Source organism: Phasianus colchicus, chromosome 1, assembly GCF_987193195.1.
Source record: "Phasianus colchicus chromosome 1, bPhaCol1.hap1.1, whole genome shotgun sequence".
In the NCBI taxonomy this organism is placed as follows: domain Eukaryota; kingdom Metazoa; phylum Chordata; class Aves; order Galliformes; family Phasianidae; genus Phasianus; species Phasianus colchicus.
Genome location: NC_143436.1, coordinates 101,387,263 through 101,400,223, shown reverse-complemented (window position 1 = coordinate 101,400,223; position 12,961 = coordinate 101,387,263). Strand labels below are relative to the sequence as shown.

Genomic DNA, 12,961 nt, shown 5'->3' with positions numbered 1-12,961 from the left:
TTCCTGTCAAACTTCTTCCTGAACCAAGTGGAAAATTCCTGGTATTTGAATGGCACAAGAATATGTTTCTAGTGAGACTGAATTTAATTTTATTTAATACTACTTTTGCTTTTAGTGGTTTTATGCTTAGTTAATACACTGAGAGTCAAATCATTCAAGACAGAACAAAAGGATACAGCAGGAATCCACAGTGCAAGAGAACTGCATCTTTGGCTTCGTGGTCTTCAGGAGAAGGCCCCATTCCTCCTCAATGAACAAAAAAGTTGTATGAATGGCTAGTTGGTTTGTCTGCCAAAATCTTAGAAAAAAAAAAAATAAAAGCCCACACAATAGTTTGGTGTTTGCACTAAAAAACATGCAGTGAAAAACAGACCTATAACATCCCATGCTCAAACTAAAGGATAAAGTTTCATAATCAGTGAAGAATAGAAACTTTGAACCAGTTTCAATTCAGTCAAGTATAAATCACAGTTAGTTGATGCTGATTTTTAAAGTATTGGTCATAAGAAGTTTTGTGAACAAAAGAGACTGTTAGGACAGGTCCTGAATCTTTTGCCTTTGTACACCGAAAATACTAATTTCTGAGAAATCTATATTACATAGGTACTTAATTTAGTCTTGTAAAAGACATTCATATAAGGCAGGCTTTTGTAGTTATTTACATGTTTAAAGACAGAAGTGCTCTGCGGATTTTCAGACAGGCTTAATCAAGTTGATTGTCTAAATCTTTACGAAGTCAGAAACTTTCAGAGACCCAGGCTAGTTGCTCTTGCTTCAAAACTGCAACTGTCAGTCTCTCAGAGCAGTACAATAGAAATAAAATGTCTCCAGAGTAATACAGAAATACTGTTTTGAACAAAAACAGAATCCAAGCATGGTAAGAGTTGCAACGGCTGTTTGGAGAGATTTTTTTATGAAATGGTGAAGAACAAGACCTTCTGGTGTATAATTGATACAACTGTCAATTACATAAATTTTAGTTTTTCCACTGAAATGGCCAGATTGACAGAGGTACAAACAGAAGCAGAGTCAGAGACAGTGACTACAAAGACAAGTCAAAGCAAATAGGAAATTTCCTTTCCAGCATTACTGTTAGAGAATATACATGCAGTGTTGTTCTCAGTGAAAGGTTGCTTCCATCTACCTGTTAATTGCAGAGCTGTGGATATGAGGTAGGCCCTTCCAGGTCCAACTTCTACCAGTTAAAATATTTCTGTATGTCACAAGCTTTGCTAAAACACACAGCAATACACGAACATACTCAGAAAATTTAGGTTGCTCAAATCCATCCATCCTACTTTTTGGATTCTGTGGCACAGCCTTTAATCAGGACATAGCTGAGAAGTGACTCAGTGATTAGCACACAGCAGCCTTCAGTCCCTCAGCCTCACACGTCTCCCTAGGGAGCCACTGGTCTCTGTCAGTGGCAAGTTTGTCTTTCTGGCTCTTTCCCAGAGAAGTTATCCTGTTCTTCAGGACACTTGCATTTGAATTGCCAAGTTTCTCTATTTCATGCACTTTCGTGTCTGCAGTTGATATGAAATGATAAGACAGCAAGAAAAGGTGAAAGGCTGTGTATCCAAAATGCAGTTGGCAGTTTGGTCATGTTAAATACATTGTTCATACTTTTGCATAGAGCTCATGAATTCTGTAGGTAGTTAACACAAATCATCTCAGAGGTAGACTTGCTAAAAGAATAATGTTCTGAAATCAAAATATTGAGTTTTCTTATAGTTAAGAGCTTTCCTTACTATGCAAATCAGGGGAGAAAGGTTTTGGGCTTGTTTGTTATTGGGCAATAAGGTTCCTCAGTATAAAGTTCCTCAGTATATATACATATCTGTACAGAACGTGTACCAGTACCTTGTACCAGTAGCAAAAGAATTCACTCTAAGAGCCAGTGAAAGGCTACTTAAGCCTTCAGAACAGAAGCTCTTAAATGCTTTGCAAATAAACTTTAAGTACCTTGCAGATAAAACCAAAAGGAGAGGATTAAAAAAAAAAAAAAAAAAAAAAAAAGTAAGAAAAAGAGCTAGGAATGTATTTAAAATCTCTTGTCTTTCCAGCCACAATGTGTTAACAGGTTAATTACATTCAAGGCAGTGAAAATTGGTTTGTGATCATAGCTTGGTACATTTACCACTAATACGGACTATTTCTTCCACTCCTTATGAAGATCCTTTTTAGGTTTCTTTTCTCTTCTCTGCCATGAGAATTACTGCAGACATTTCTGTTCACTCTTTAAAGTATTCAGAAAAAATCGGTACTTGCAATTTGCACATTTTTTATTGTCACTTCTATTCACCTAAAATTGAAGTGAGATGGCTGAGACAGGGTACTTTCATATAATCAGCCAGCAAATCATTTAGATCATTCTCTCCAGCCTATTTTTACCCAGAACTATTTTGTTTTGAACATCTCTCTTTCACAATGCTTTCTCAAATAACTCCCTCACCTGATCACCCAAGGAAAGCAGCAGCCTCAGAGTTGTCAGATTTCTAATAAATTCTCACAGACCAGACCAAATATAAAAGTGACAGTTCCTGTCATATGCTTATGCACGTGCAAATGGCTAGAAAAGTAAGTTAGGATGTGGGTTCATTAACCCACTCTAAATCAGAAGGTGCACAGACCTAGAGACTCAGGACTGGAAAGCCATTTGCACTGCCAGCACACCCCTCACTCATAGACGACAATTCAGCAGATATTCAGGCTATAAGAGCACCAGTTCTCAAATGATTTTTTACAACATCCTTGATGATGTAACCTGAAACTTCATAAAATATAAACAGAAGATAAATACAAATAGAAGAAACCATCAAAGTTTATGAACAGCTGTGTACAGAGGAGGAGATCTGAACACATTTGTGGTATCACTTATATTTCTGAAGTAGCGTTTCTTGGAGTCATCTGCTCTCCTTCACTTAGCAAATGAGACACACCAGAGAGTCTTATTTTGAGCTAATCAAGCCCTTAGGCTTATCCTGTGATGGTAAATAAAGGCACAGGCTCTGATTAAAGCTCTGGCCTGCAATTATCCAAAATGGTCATTTGTGTGCTCCTCAACAGATTCTCTGTCTTCATCACCTAATGTTTTTCCAAAGAGTCACAGATATGCTTGCAGAAATACACACAGCTGGGGCTATTTCCAATATATGCTATAGAAAGGTGTCTACCTGATTTCAATCTTGTACTCTCCTCCCACATTATACCATTGCACTTTGCACTTCTCATCCTTTTACTCACATTGTAACCCAGGGCAAACAATAAATACTCTCCAGTGTAAGGCAACTCAGCAACTCAGCCTTCACATTATTTCAGATACTTCAAATTGAAAACATTATTATTCATTTGTCTTAAGGCCACAGAGCACCACGTGGAGCTAAAGATGTCTCAACAGCATGACTGCAGTCACATCCTGCCACAGAGGGACAGAGAATGGTCTCTGGCTTTTTTCAGTGCAAGACTATGAGCAGTTTACTGTGTGTTTTGCTCAGTTGCATGTAGTGCTGTCTTCTCACTTAGAGAAACAAGACTTTTTCCCATGTTGTTTGAAAATCCCAGTCCCAAACTTGCAGCTGAGGAAAGCATGATACAGCTACAAAGCAAAAATTCCATTACTGCAAACCATACTGTTGCAAAACCTACCTTTGAGTACCTATAATGAAAGCTATGAAGCAAATTCCCGGCAGCAAGATTGAATGTGATGTATGATCAGTATACTGAATTAATATTATCATCCTTTATTTCTGCAGTAATATTTGGATATAGCTGAAGTTCTGTTTTAGCACAGTTCTAATCTTCTCAATTGACAAGTTCTCATTCATTGACAAGTTATTCGGTGACTTCATCATAACATGTCTGAACCGAGACCTCACAGTTTCATCGTAAATCAATGTAAATTTTGGTATGTATATAGATGCTTCCATCTTTAATATTAATACTATTACATCATCCCATGCTGATATTCCCATCTTAAATATTTATGCCACTACACTATCTCTTGTTAATTTCATTGAAGAGTGTGAGATTCACAAAAATTTGAGGAACTGTGGTACTTGCCAAAATATTTACACCACCAGTGTGAGAATCTTCTTACAGAAAAGGATGTAGCAGGTGCCAACACTTTTAATGCCACATGTTCACCATTTGAATTACAAGGAAAAAACCCTTGTATATCTTCCTAGGGACCACTTCTTTCACTGGTCAGATAAGGCTGTAAAGACACCTAAATGGCTTCATTCTGCACATGCTTCAGATGAACACCAGAAAAAGTAACATTACCCATCACTTTGCTTGTATGGAACTATTAAACCTGGAAAGCAGGAACACTGCTGCTCATTTTGTGCCATTATAAATGACGCGATTTTAATAGCTTCCTAAACATTATCTCAGATCTTAATCTTTTCTTGTAGGGAATGGGTAAGCTATGAATAATTTCAAATCCAGATTCAGTAAAAAGTTATACTGTAATAGTCAGCATAACCAGAGTGGCAGGCAGGAAGGAAAGAATAAAAATAATATCAGTAGGTTTCTTTAATTAAATCAACACTTATACTTTCCAGATGGGAACAGGAGAGCAATTCCCACCTGGTTGTAATTTTTACCTTTTCAATATAATTTAAAAGAGAATGAAAATAATGTGTATCTCTCCAGGCACGTGTGCTGAAATGCAACTGTGAGATAATTCTAATCTCCAACTGAGAAAACACTCATTTTCTGATAGCCACTCTGAAACACTTTTAGGCTTAAAAACTATCTGTAAGTCATTGCTGAATTAGTATTTAAAGTAGGGTGATAATTATCAAATGTAATTGTAAATAAAATAAAAGCATCGTTCATGTACAGTATTGAGAGCATTGTGGACTATACTCCTCAAGAGTCAGATAATTTGCAATTGGAAAACCTCTTCCATGGAAAACTGCTGCAGTCAATTTGCCTGCAATTGAAAATTAATTGTATAGGCGGTTTGTAACATTTGAAAAACGTTTGGCTTAATTATCTGAGTTCTGCCTTTTCTACTCCTAAGGTTTTTTTAAAAAATCATATTCCAAGAAGAGGTAAAAATTTGAAGAAAGTATGATAGATCTCCAAATCTCTGATCTTTCTCAAAGGAAGACTGACATGAAACAATTACAAATTTCTTAAGAATACATTCCAAGGGGAGAAAGTGAGCAATAGCAGTCCAAGATATTATAAGCCCAGTTCTGTGTTAAATTAATTTGTGTTGTAGTCCTTGTGGTAGTTTAGTAGCATCAAGCAAATTCCCCAGGTTACAACTTCATTTTTGTATGCCACACTGGTGATACATAGCAGTTTTCAGCCTTTCATACGTATCAGCTGATGTTTACCAAAATATACCAGTCATGATCTACATTCAAATGCAATCCTCTGTTGATATTTTCTGAGGTAATGAGGCCATCAAAATGTACAGCGTTCATCTGATTTCCAGGGGACAGAGAAAGTCCAAACTAAGCCATTAGACTTCGGATAGATAGGGGCCTAGAGAAGTGGAATTATGATGAAAAATGAATCGAGCTTATGTTAGTGCAGTGCACAGGAGGATACCACATAGGAGGTTGACTGTTACCAAGTTATAAGTAAAAGCAAGAACCTTTTTGCTGTACTTGGTTGGTAGGGAAGAAGAGACCTGCCCAAGTCAAGGATTGTAACTGGAAGCACACTTGTGTTTCCATCCCAAACTGGACAGAAAAGAAGGTCCACTTACTTGGGTACTACCATCTATGCTTCAGGACATCAATACTAGATATTGTAAAGAATATCACAACCCCAAAGCCTTTTTGTGGATCTCACTATTTTCGATTATGTTAACAACGAGTGAGTGAAATTGATAATCATATACTGTAAAAAAATTCGTAGCAAAAGTAAGTATGGGGAAATTAATAAGTAAAACAGATGGCTGTAATGGATATCAAAGTGAGTGACTTAAATAATTAAAGAAATAAAATCATCAGTGAAGTTTTTTCATTAAAATTCTGATTAAAATAAAGGAATGGTTAGTGATCCTTAATCTTAAATGTAATTAATATCTGTTGCAAAAATTGACTGAATTATTCTATTTATCAATGTGCCTCTGTTATTAAAATGAAAGTGATGGAAAAAAAAATCTTGGTGATTCTGGTACTCTGTTTTTGAGAATTAGTGCGGTTGGAATCTACATTATCCTGTTATTTGAACAGTAATTCAGCACATCTTCTAAGAAGTCAAATATCTGATCTACGCTGAAAAAAGTCATGCTACGAAGAAACGATGAAAACAGAATTGCTGTAATAAAAACATAACATTCAACAACATTTATTAAAGAAATAGAAAAATTTGTGGTGAAAAATGTGAATTATATATAGGCACACTGATCATGGACAAAAAATAGCACATTACCCATCATGTGTCACATGGCAGTTACTCCAGCAGTTATTTCTGCTTTCATAACTGTGTTAGCTCTTAGTTTCAATAAAAGTCTTTAAACAGTAGCTATTTTAGGCATCCAACTGCTAGGCAAAAATGTGGGCAATGTTTGAGTCCACAGCAACTGATGTGAATCCAGTGAGAAGGCAAAGGCAACAATTTTGGAGAACAAAAATAAAATGGAAATTATAGAGAAAAGGAGTCATGGCCGGGGCATAGTTTAAATGGAGAACTGAGCCAACCTCACAGCTTGCTGCCAAGACCAATTTCAGAGTCAGACTAGCTCAGCTCTGTTTATCTAACCACACCATCACAGAATTAAGGGAAAGGAAGAAATGCTGATGGAGAACAGGTGGTGGCAGAGTAAAAAAAAATATTTTCAGAAATGTCATTAGGAATTTGGGCAACACTGAACAGATCCTTGCTAGACTTTCCAGCAGAGAATGCTTCTTTTTTTTCCTGGATGTATGTTTCTGGAGAATTGTTTAAATAACTGACAACTGAATCTTTTGAAACTTCTATGCATTATTCTAAAGCTCAAGCATTTTCTATAACCTGGCATGAATAATGTGTGCATATTTAAAAGTCTCACATAGTGTTTATCTGATGAATTCAATGGACATTAAATATCAAGAGGATTTTCATTGTGAAAATAGCCAACTCTTCCTTTTAGAAACCCTGATTCTGAGTAGACTGAAGTCTCTTTATTTATTTCACAGAAGACTGTCCTCTCCTTATTTTCTACTAAATAAAAGTAGAACATATCTGAACAAAATTGTGCCTTGGGGTAATAGTGACCCTTTTTTGGCCAAATCACCCTTCCTTTCTTAAATAATTTTGCTGATGTGGTGGTATTTGTAGCACAAAGCTATTTTTATATCTAGGGGGAATCTGGAGAAACAATTTCATGTTATTGCTAAGAAGAACTTTGTCTTTTCTCATTTCTGTGACAAATGCCTAGCAGATGTGAGAGGATTTTTGTCTCAGAATATAAACAACGATGCTCCCTCTTACTTCATACGATAATAAGAATGAAGCCCAAAATACACATTTACCAAATCCCACCTGCATCATACGCTTCTCCCTTTCTGGTGTCATGCATGCCAAGCAAGTGACACCTTCAATTAGCACCTCAGCAGCACCCAGCCCCTGGCAGGCGTGTGACTGGGGAGGTGCTTCATATTTCATTTGCAGTTCTCTTTGTATTACTGCTGAATTGTACCTCAGAAGCTGATACAGAATATGAGAATATTTCTGTGGTGTTTCCTTCCACTAAATCCCTTACACTGTTAATCGACAGTTAAACACAAGCAACTTTATATAGCTCTGCCTGCTGTTTCTTAAACCTGTATTAATTCAGATATGAATTTACTGGTAAGATATTGCTTTTCTGATTATAACGGAATAAGTGTTTAGCAACAGGTACAGAAAACCAAGATTCGGTGGGAAGAAAAACATCACACAGCAAGGGTGAAAGAAGCTGCAGCTTCATGGGAATTCAATAACATTTACTTTCTATGGTCAACTTTATTAAATATTATTTCAAACAACAAGATTCCTAAACAGTTCACTGTAAAGATAGCTTTATCCCAGCACCATCTATGAAACATCCTTACATACGTTTCTCATATTTTCATTTAAAACTAATTAAAGGTAAATGAGGATGAACTTATTAATACTGGATAAGCACAAAAAAATGCAGCTGGGAAAACTAAGAGGGGAGATCAGGGTGACTGTCCACCTAACCAAATATGTACATCTTTGTAGAAACATGGTAAAATGTTAAGTTCTGAGTACAAGAAGAAAATTTTAGCCATTCCTACCTTCATTAGGGACATTGTTCTCAAAGACATATGATATAGTATCAACCAAGTCTTCGGGATTGTGATAATCTGGTTTACCTGGGTATGCAGTCACTAAAGCAGCAGCAGGAAGAAGGTAACATATTCAGGCTGTAGTTCAACAGTACAATACTTCCCATTTGAAAATTCTTTATTCTGGATGAAAAACACCTCAGTAATAGATAAAACTTTGATCCAATATAAAATCATTGTCATGACTTACGTTTGTTCATATATTTGTATAAGTTTACTATACCACAAGTCTTCCTGTGAGGTCAGGTGTAGCCTATGCATTGCACTATAAATTTAGACCAAACCAGATATAGTTTGTCCTCCTGCATCTGCCACAGACAACCTGCTGTCTCCTTCTTCCTGCTGCACTCCTGCCCTTTTTGATTTTGTTCCTTTCCATTTCCCTTCCCCAGCCCCTCCAGCGCACTTACCCTCCAGAAAGTGAGTCTCCAGTACTCAGCAGAACATTCCTTGGACCAATTCAACACAATTTAAAAAGAGTTCTTTTGGGGGAAAAGAGGAGATTTTGTATTGAATTCGTGCTACATTAATGAGATAAGCTGATTAAAATAATGGCAATCTAAGCAAGACATAGGATAAAAGACATCTTTGGATGTAATTGATTCAAGCCTCCTCTGAGAGCTGGGTAACTTCAAAATCAGATCTGCTTGCATAGCACCATCCCTATTTGAGTTTTGAATATCCCCAAAGATGGACATACTACAGCTTCTCTGGGCACCTCATTCAGTGTTGACCACCTTCACAGTGATTATTTTTTCCTTATATCCATCTGGAATTTCTCCTATTGCAGCTTGTGACCACTGTCTCTTGCCCATTCAGCATGAACTTCTTAGAGAACACTGGCTGTCTTCCCTGCAATACCTCTTTCCACTCTGAAGGAATATGACTGACAAAGATAATCTGCACAAAGCCTGAGGTAGGGCAAGGACATAGGATGAGGAAGTAGTTGTTTTCCACTCCAGCTATGCTTCACCCAACAGATTGATTCCATTGCAAAGGTGGTTTAAAGAATCACAGAATGGCCAGGGTTGGAAGGGACCTCAAGGATCATGAATCTCCAAACCCCCCTGCCACATGCAGGGCCACCAACCTTCACATTTGATACGAGACCAGGCTGCCAATCTGGCCTTGAACACCTCTAGGGACGGGGCACCCACAACCTCTCTGGGCAGCCTGTTCCAGTACCTCACCACTCTCTCTGTAAAGTACTTCCCCCTGACATCCAACCTAAATCTTCCCTCCCTCAACTTAAAACCATTTCCCCTTGTCCTGCAGTTATCAACCCTTTCAAAGAGTTTATTCCCCTCCTGTTTGTAGGCTCCCTTTAGGTACTGAAAGGCTGCAATGATGTCACCCCGCAGCCTTCTTTTCTCCAGGCTGAACAAGCCCAGCTCCCTCAGCCTGTCTTCATAGGGGAGGTGCTCCAGTCCCCTGATCATCTTCGTGGCCCTCCTCTGGACCCTCTCCAACAGATCCCTGTCTTTCTTGTACTGGGGGCTCCAGACCTGGACACAGTACTCCAGATAATTATAAATCGATAACAATACTTGCATGGCCAAAGTATTTATCCTAAGTTGGAGCTGAAACAGAAATCACTAAACTTAAAAACAAGATCCTCAACTTTGAAACCAAGGGTGCACCTATAAAGAGAAGAGGTCCCTACCTGCCCTGACTTCAAAGAGTGCGCTCTATACAAAGCCAGCAAGATCTATCAGAATGGCTTGCAAAGCTATTTAATTGGATCCATTAGAGTAAGTAATAATTCTTATAAATTATTAGATTGTTTTTTATTTCAAGACTAATCATTATAAACTTTATAATCTGTGCATGGCCCTTAAATTCTGTGTAGATATACTTTAAAAGCCAAATTCTCAAAGACATTTAGGTACTTAATTCCTATCTGGGAGAGCTGTACAAGTTAGGCATCTAAAAAGTTTTGAGTTAGATAGGTAGATCTTACTAAGAAGTTCAACTAAAAGGCTGCAGTCAGAATCTGTAGTTGATTTCCAGCATCAGAGATTGAGGGAGGTGGAAGCAGACGGGAACACTATTTGATAAACAGAAGCCTGTGAAATGCACTTGCTGGAAAAGCTCAGGATTTTTTTCCTGGTAAACGTATTAGATGTAGCAATAACATGAGATATTGTCCAGTATATGTGCACTTAAAAAAAAAATAATAATAATAAAATGTAAAAGTGAAGGGGGAGAGAGGAACTGTGGGTTGCTTTTCAGCATGTGTTTATCCCAAAGCCCAGCATTTTACTGCTGGAAATGACTAAAGCTCAAGCAAGGGTGATGGCAGTTCAAGGGGAAGGAAGCAAAGGTGCACAAAGGAGAGAGAAGCCTCACATCTGGTCTTGATTTTTTCACTCCTGCTCAGGAAGAAAGAATCTCAAAACACTGGGACGTGATCTCTGTTCTAGACAGGATACAGGAATGGGGCATTCACATCTTCCCTGGACAGCTTGTGCCAGCACCTCACTACTCACACAGTGAAAAACTTCTTCCTGCCATCTAATCTAAAACTCTCCTTTGTTAGTTTAAAATCATTCCCCCTTGTCCTATCACTGTCTGTCAGTGTAGAAAGCTAATTTCCCTCCTGTTTATAGGCTCCCTTTCAGTACTGAAATGCTGCACTGATCTCTCCCTGGAGCCTTCTTCAAGCAAAGCAAGCTCAGCTCCCTCAGCCTGTCTTCAACAGAGAAACACTCCAGCCCACTGATCACTTTCACGGCCTCCTCTGGACCTTCTCCAACATCTCCACATCCTTCTTGTGCTGGTGGCCCCAGGTCTGGACGCAATTCTCAAATGGGGCCTTACAAGAGTACCTCTTAAGAGAGTAGAGAAGAACAGTCCCCTCCTCGCTGCTGTCTACCCTTCTTTTGATGCAGCCCAGAATACAGTTGGCTTCTGGGCTGCAAGCACATACTGCTGGCTTATGTCCAGCTTTTTGGAAAAGACCAGGATCTCCAAATCCTTCTTGGCAAGGTTGCTCTCAGTGAGTTCTTCTCCCAGTCTGTATGCATATCTCAGATTGCCCCAGTCCAAGTGAGCACCTTGCACATGGCTTTGTTGAACCTAATTCAGTCCACATGGGGACACTTTTCAAGCCTGTTCAGCTCCCTCTGAATGGCATCTCTCCTTTCTATTGTGACAACTGCACCACTCAGCTTGGTGCCATCAGCAAACTTGCTGAGCGTGCACTCGATCCCATCATTCCTTACTGACAAAGACATTAAAGAGTAGTATTATCCCTCTCTGTAGAAAAAGGTTTACTGTGCTTTTGTATTTGTTGTTTTTTCTTAACGTGTAACAATACTGGAGACACACAGGAGGAGTTTTCCCCAAAAGTGCACTTTTAAAACCACCTAGGTAGCAGAGTTTGCAGAAATACATCAATATGGGAGAAAACCCCATATCTGAGCATGCTTGATTTATGAGCACAAATCAACCTAAATCAGCCACACCGACCGCATCACTTACCAGGTATATCATATCTGGTTTATCATATAACACCGCACTGCGTCCTGAGCAAAATTTCCCACCTCTGGGAGCAGAAATGAGCCTCCTCTCCACCTCGGGAGGCGGTCGCCATCTCAACAGCCCAGGAGCCGCGCGGTGCTGCTGCCCTCCTGCGGGCGAACGGCGATGCTGCACTCCCCGGCTGCTGGGCGGGGGGCCGCTTGGAGAACGTGCGAAAGCAGTATTTCATTCCTAAATTTTTCGCACAGAACAAATCCAATCCGGAAAGTGCTCTCTGCTTTGCTGTGGCTGCTCTGTGCATAACAACATGCATATCTTTCTCTGACCTCTTTCCTTTCCTTTCCCTTCCTTTCCTTTCCCTTCCTGCTTCTGGAGGAGGAATACCAGTTCAGAAGTAGTGTGTGAAGCTTTCCCTGGGCTGGTCACTGGAAACAGAACAAGAAAATCTTCCTCTTGAGCTGCTTCTAGGCCAAAAGTGTCTGGGTTGTAACCGGTTAGTTGCAACCTTATCTTGGTTTTAAATTTCATGCAAATAGACCACTGTAGTACTAGAAACAGATCTATATTGTTTTAGACTCACCAGCTGGGATGTTCCGAGGAACTAAATCAACTGATAAAAGCTGAAGGGCCAGAGCTTGCTGGTGCTTTCTTTATCGTTTTTTAAAAAAGATAGAAATGCATACCTATATTTTTCTTCCTTGCTTTTCAAGGAGTCACTGCTGTTTTAAGTTCCCAATTCTGCAAATAGAGTAATTCACATAGTCCATACTGGACTACAAGTAAAGCTGGGCAGTGTTAATTGGGTTAGCCTACAGCCTTGATCTCAGTATAAATGTTTGACAAAATTGATCCAACTTTTCTGTATCTCCATTTCTGTGTGTGAAACCATAAGCTTCAGTTGTCTCCCCGTTCACAGATCGTAGCATCAATGAATGGTTTGGGTTGGAAGGATTTTAAAGCCCACCCAGCCCCAACTCCCGCCATGAGCAGGGCTGCCCCCCCACCAGCTCAGGCTGCCCAGGGCCCCATCCAACCTGGCCTTGAATGCCTCCAGGCATGGGGAACCACAGCTTCTCTGGGCAGCTGTGCCAGCGCCTCACAAACATCTCAATGAAAAATATAAAGACATTAAAACTGTGAAATTGACAATATTTAAGGTCACTGACATAGATACCAAC

General features: G+C 39.1%; 1 long non-coding RNA gene across 1 annotated transcript in view; it reads right to left on the bottom strand.

Annotated features, from left to right (window-relative positions):
- The window catches only part of LOC149919910 (uncharacterized), a 28,243-nt gene extending 16,335 nt beyond the window's left edge, over nt 1-11,908 (bottom strand). The window contains exon 1 of the long non-coding RNA XR_016463754.1: nt 11,784-11,908. This is a non-coding gene — a long non-coding RNA (uncharacterized LOC149919910). The remainder of the gene's footprint in view (nt 1-11,783) is intronic.
- Between the last annotated feature and the right edge of the window lie 1,053 nt (nt 11,909-12,961).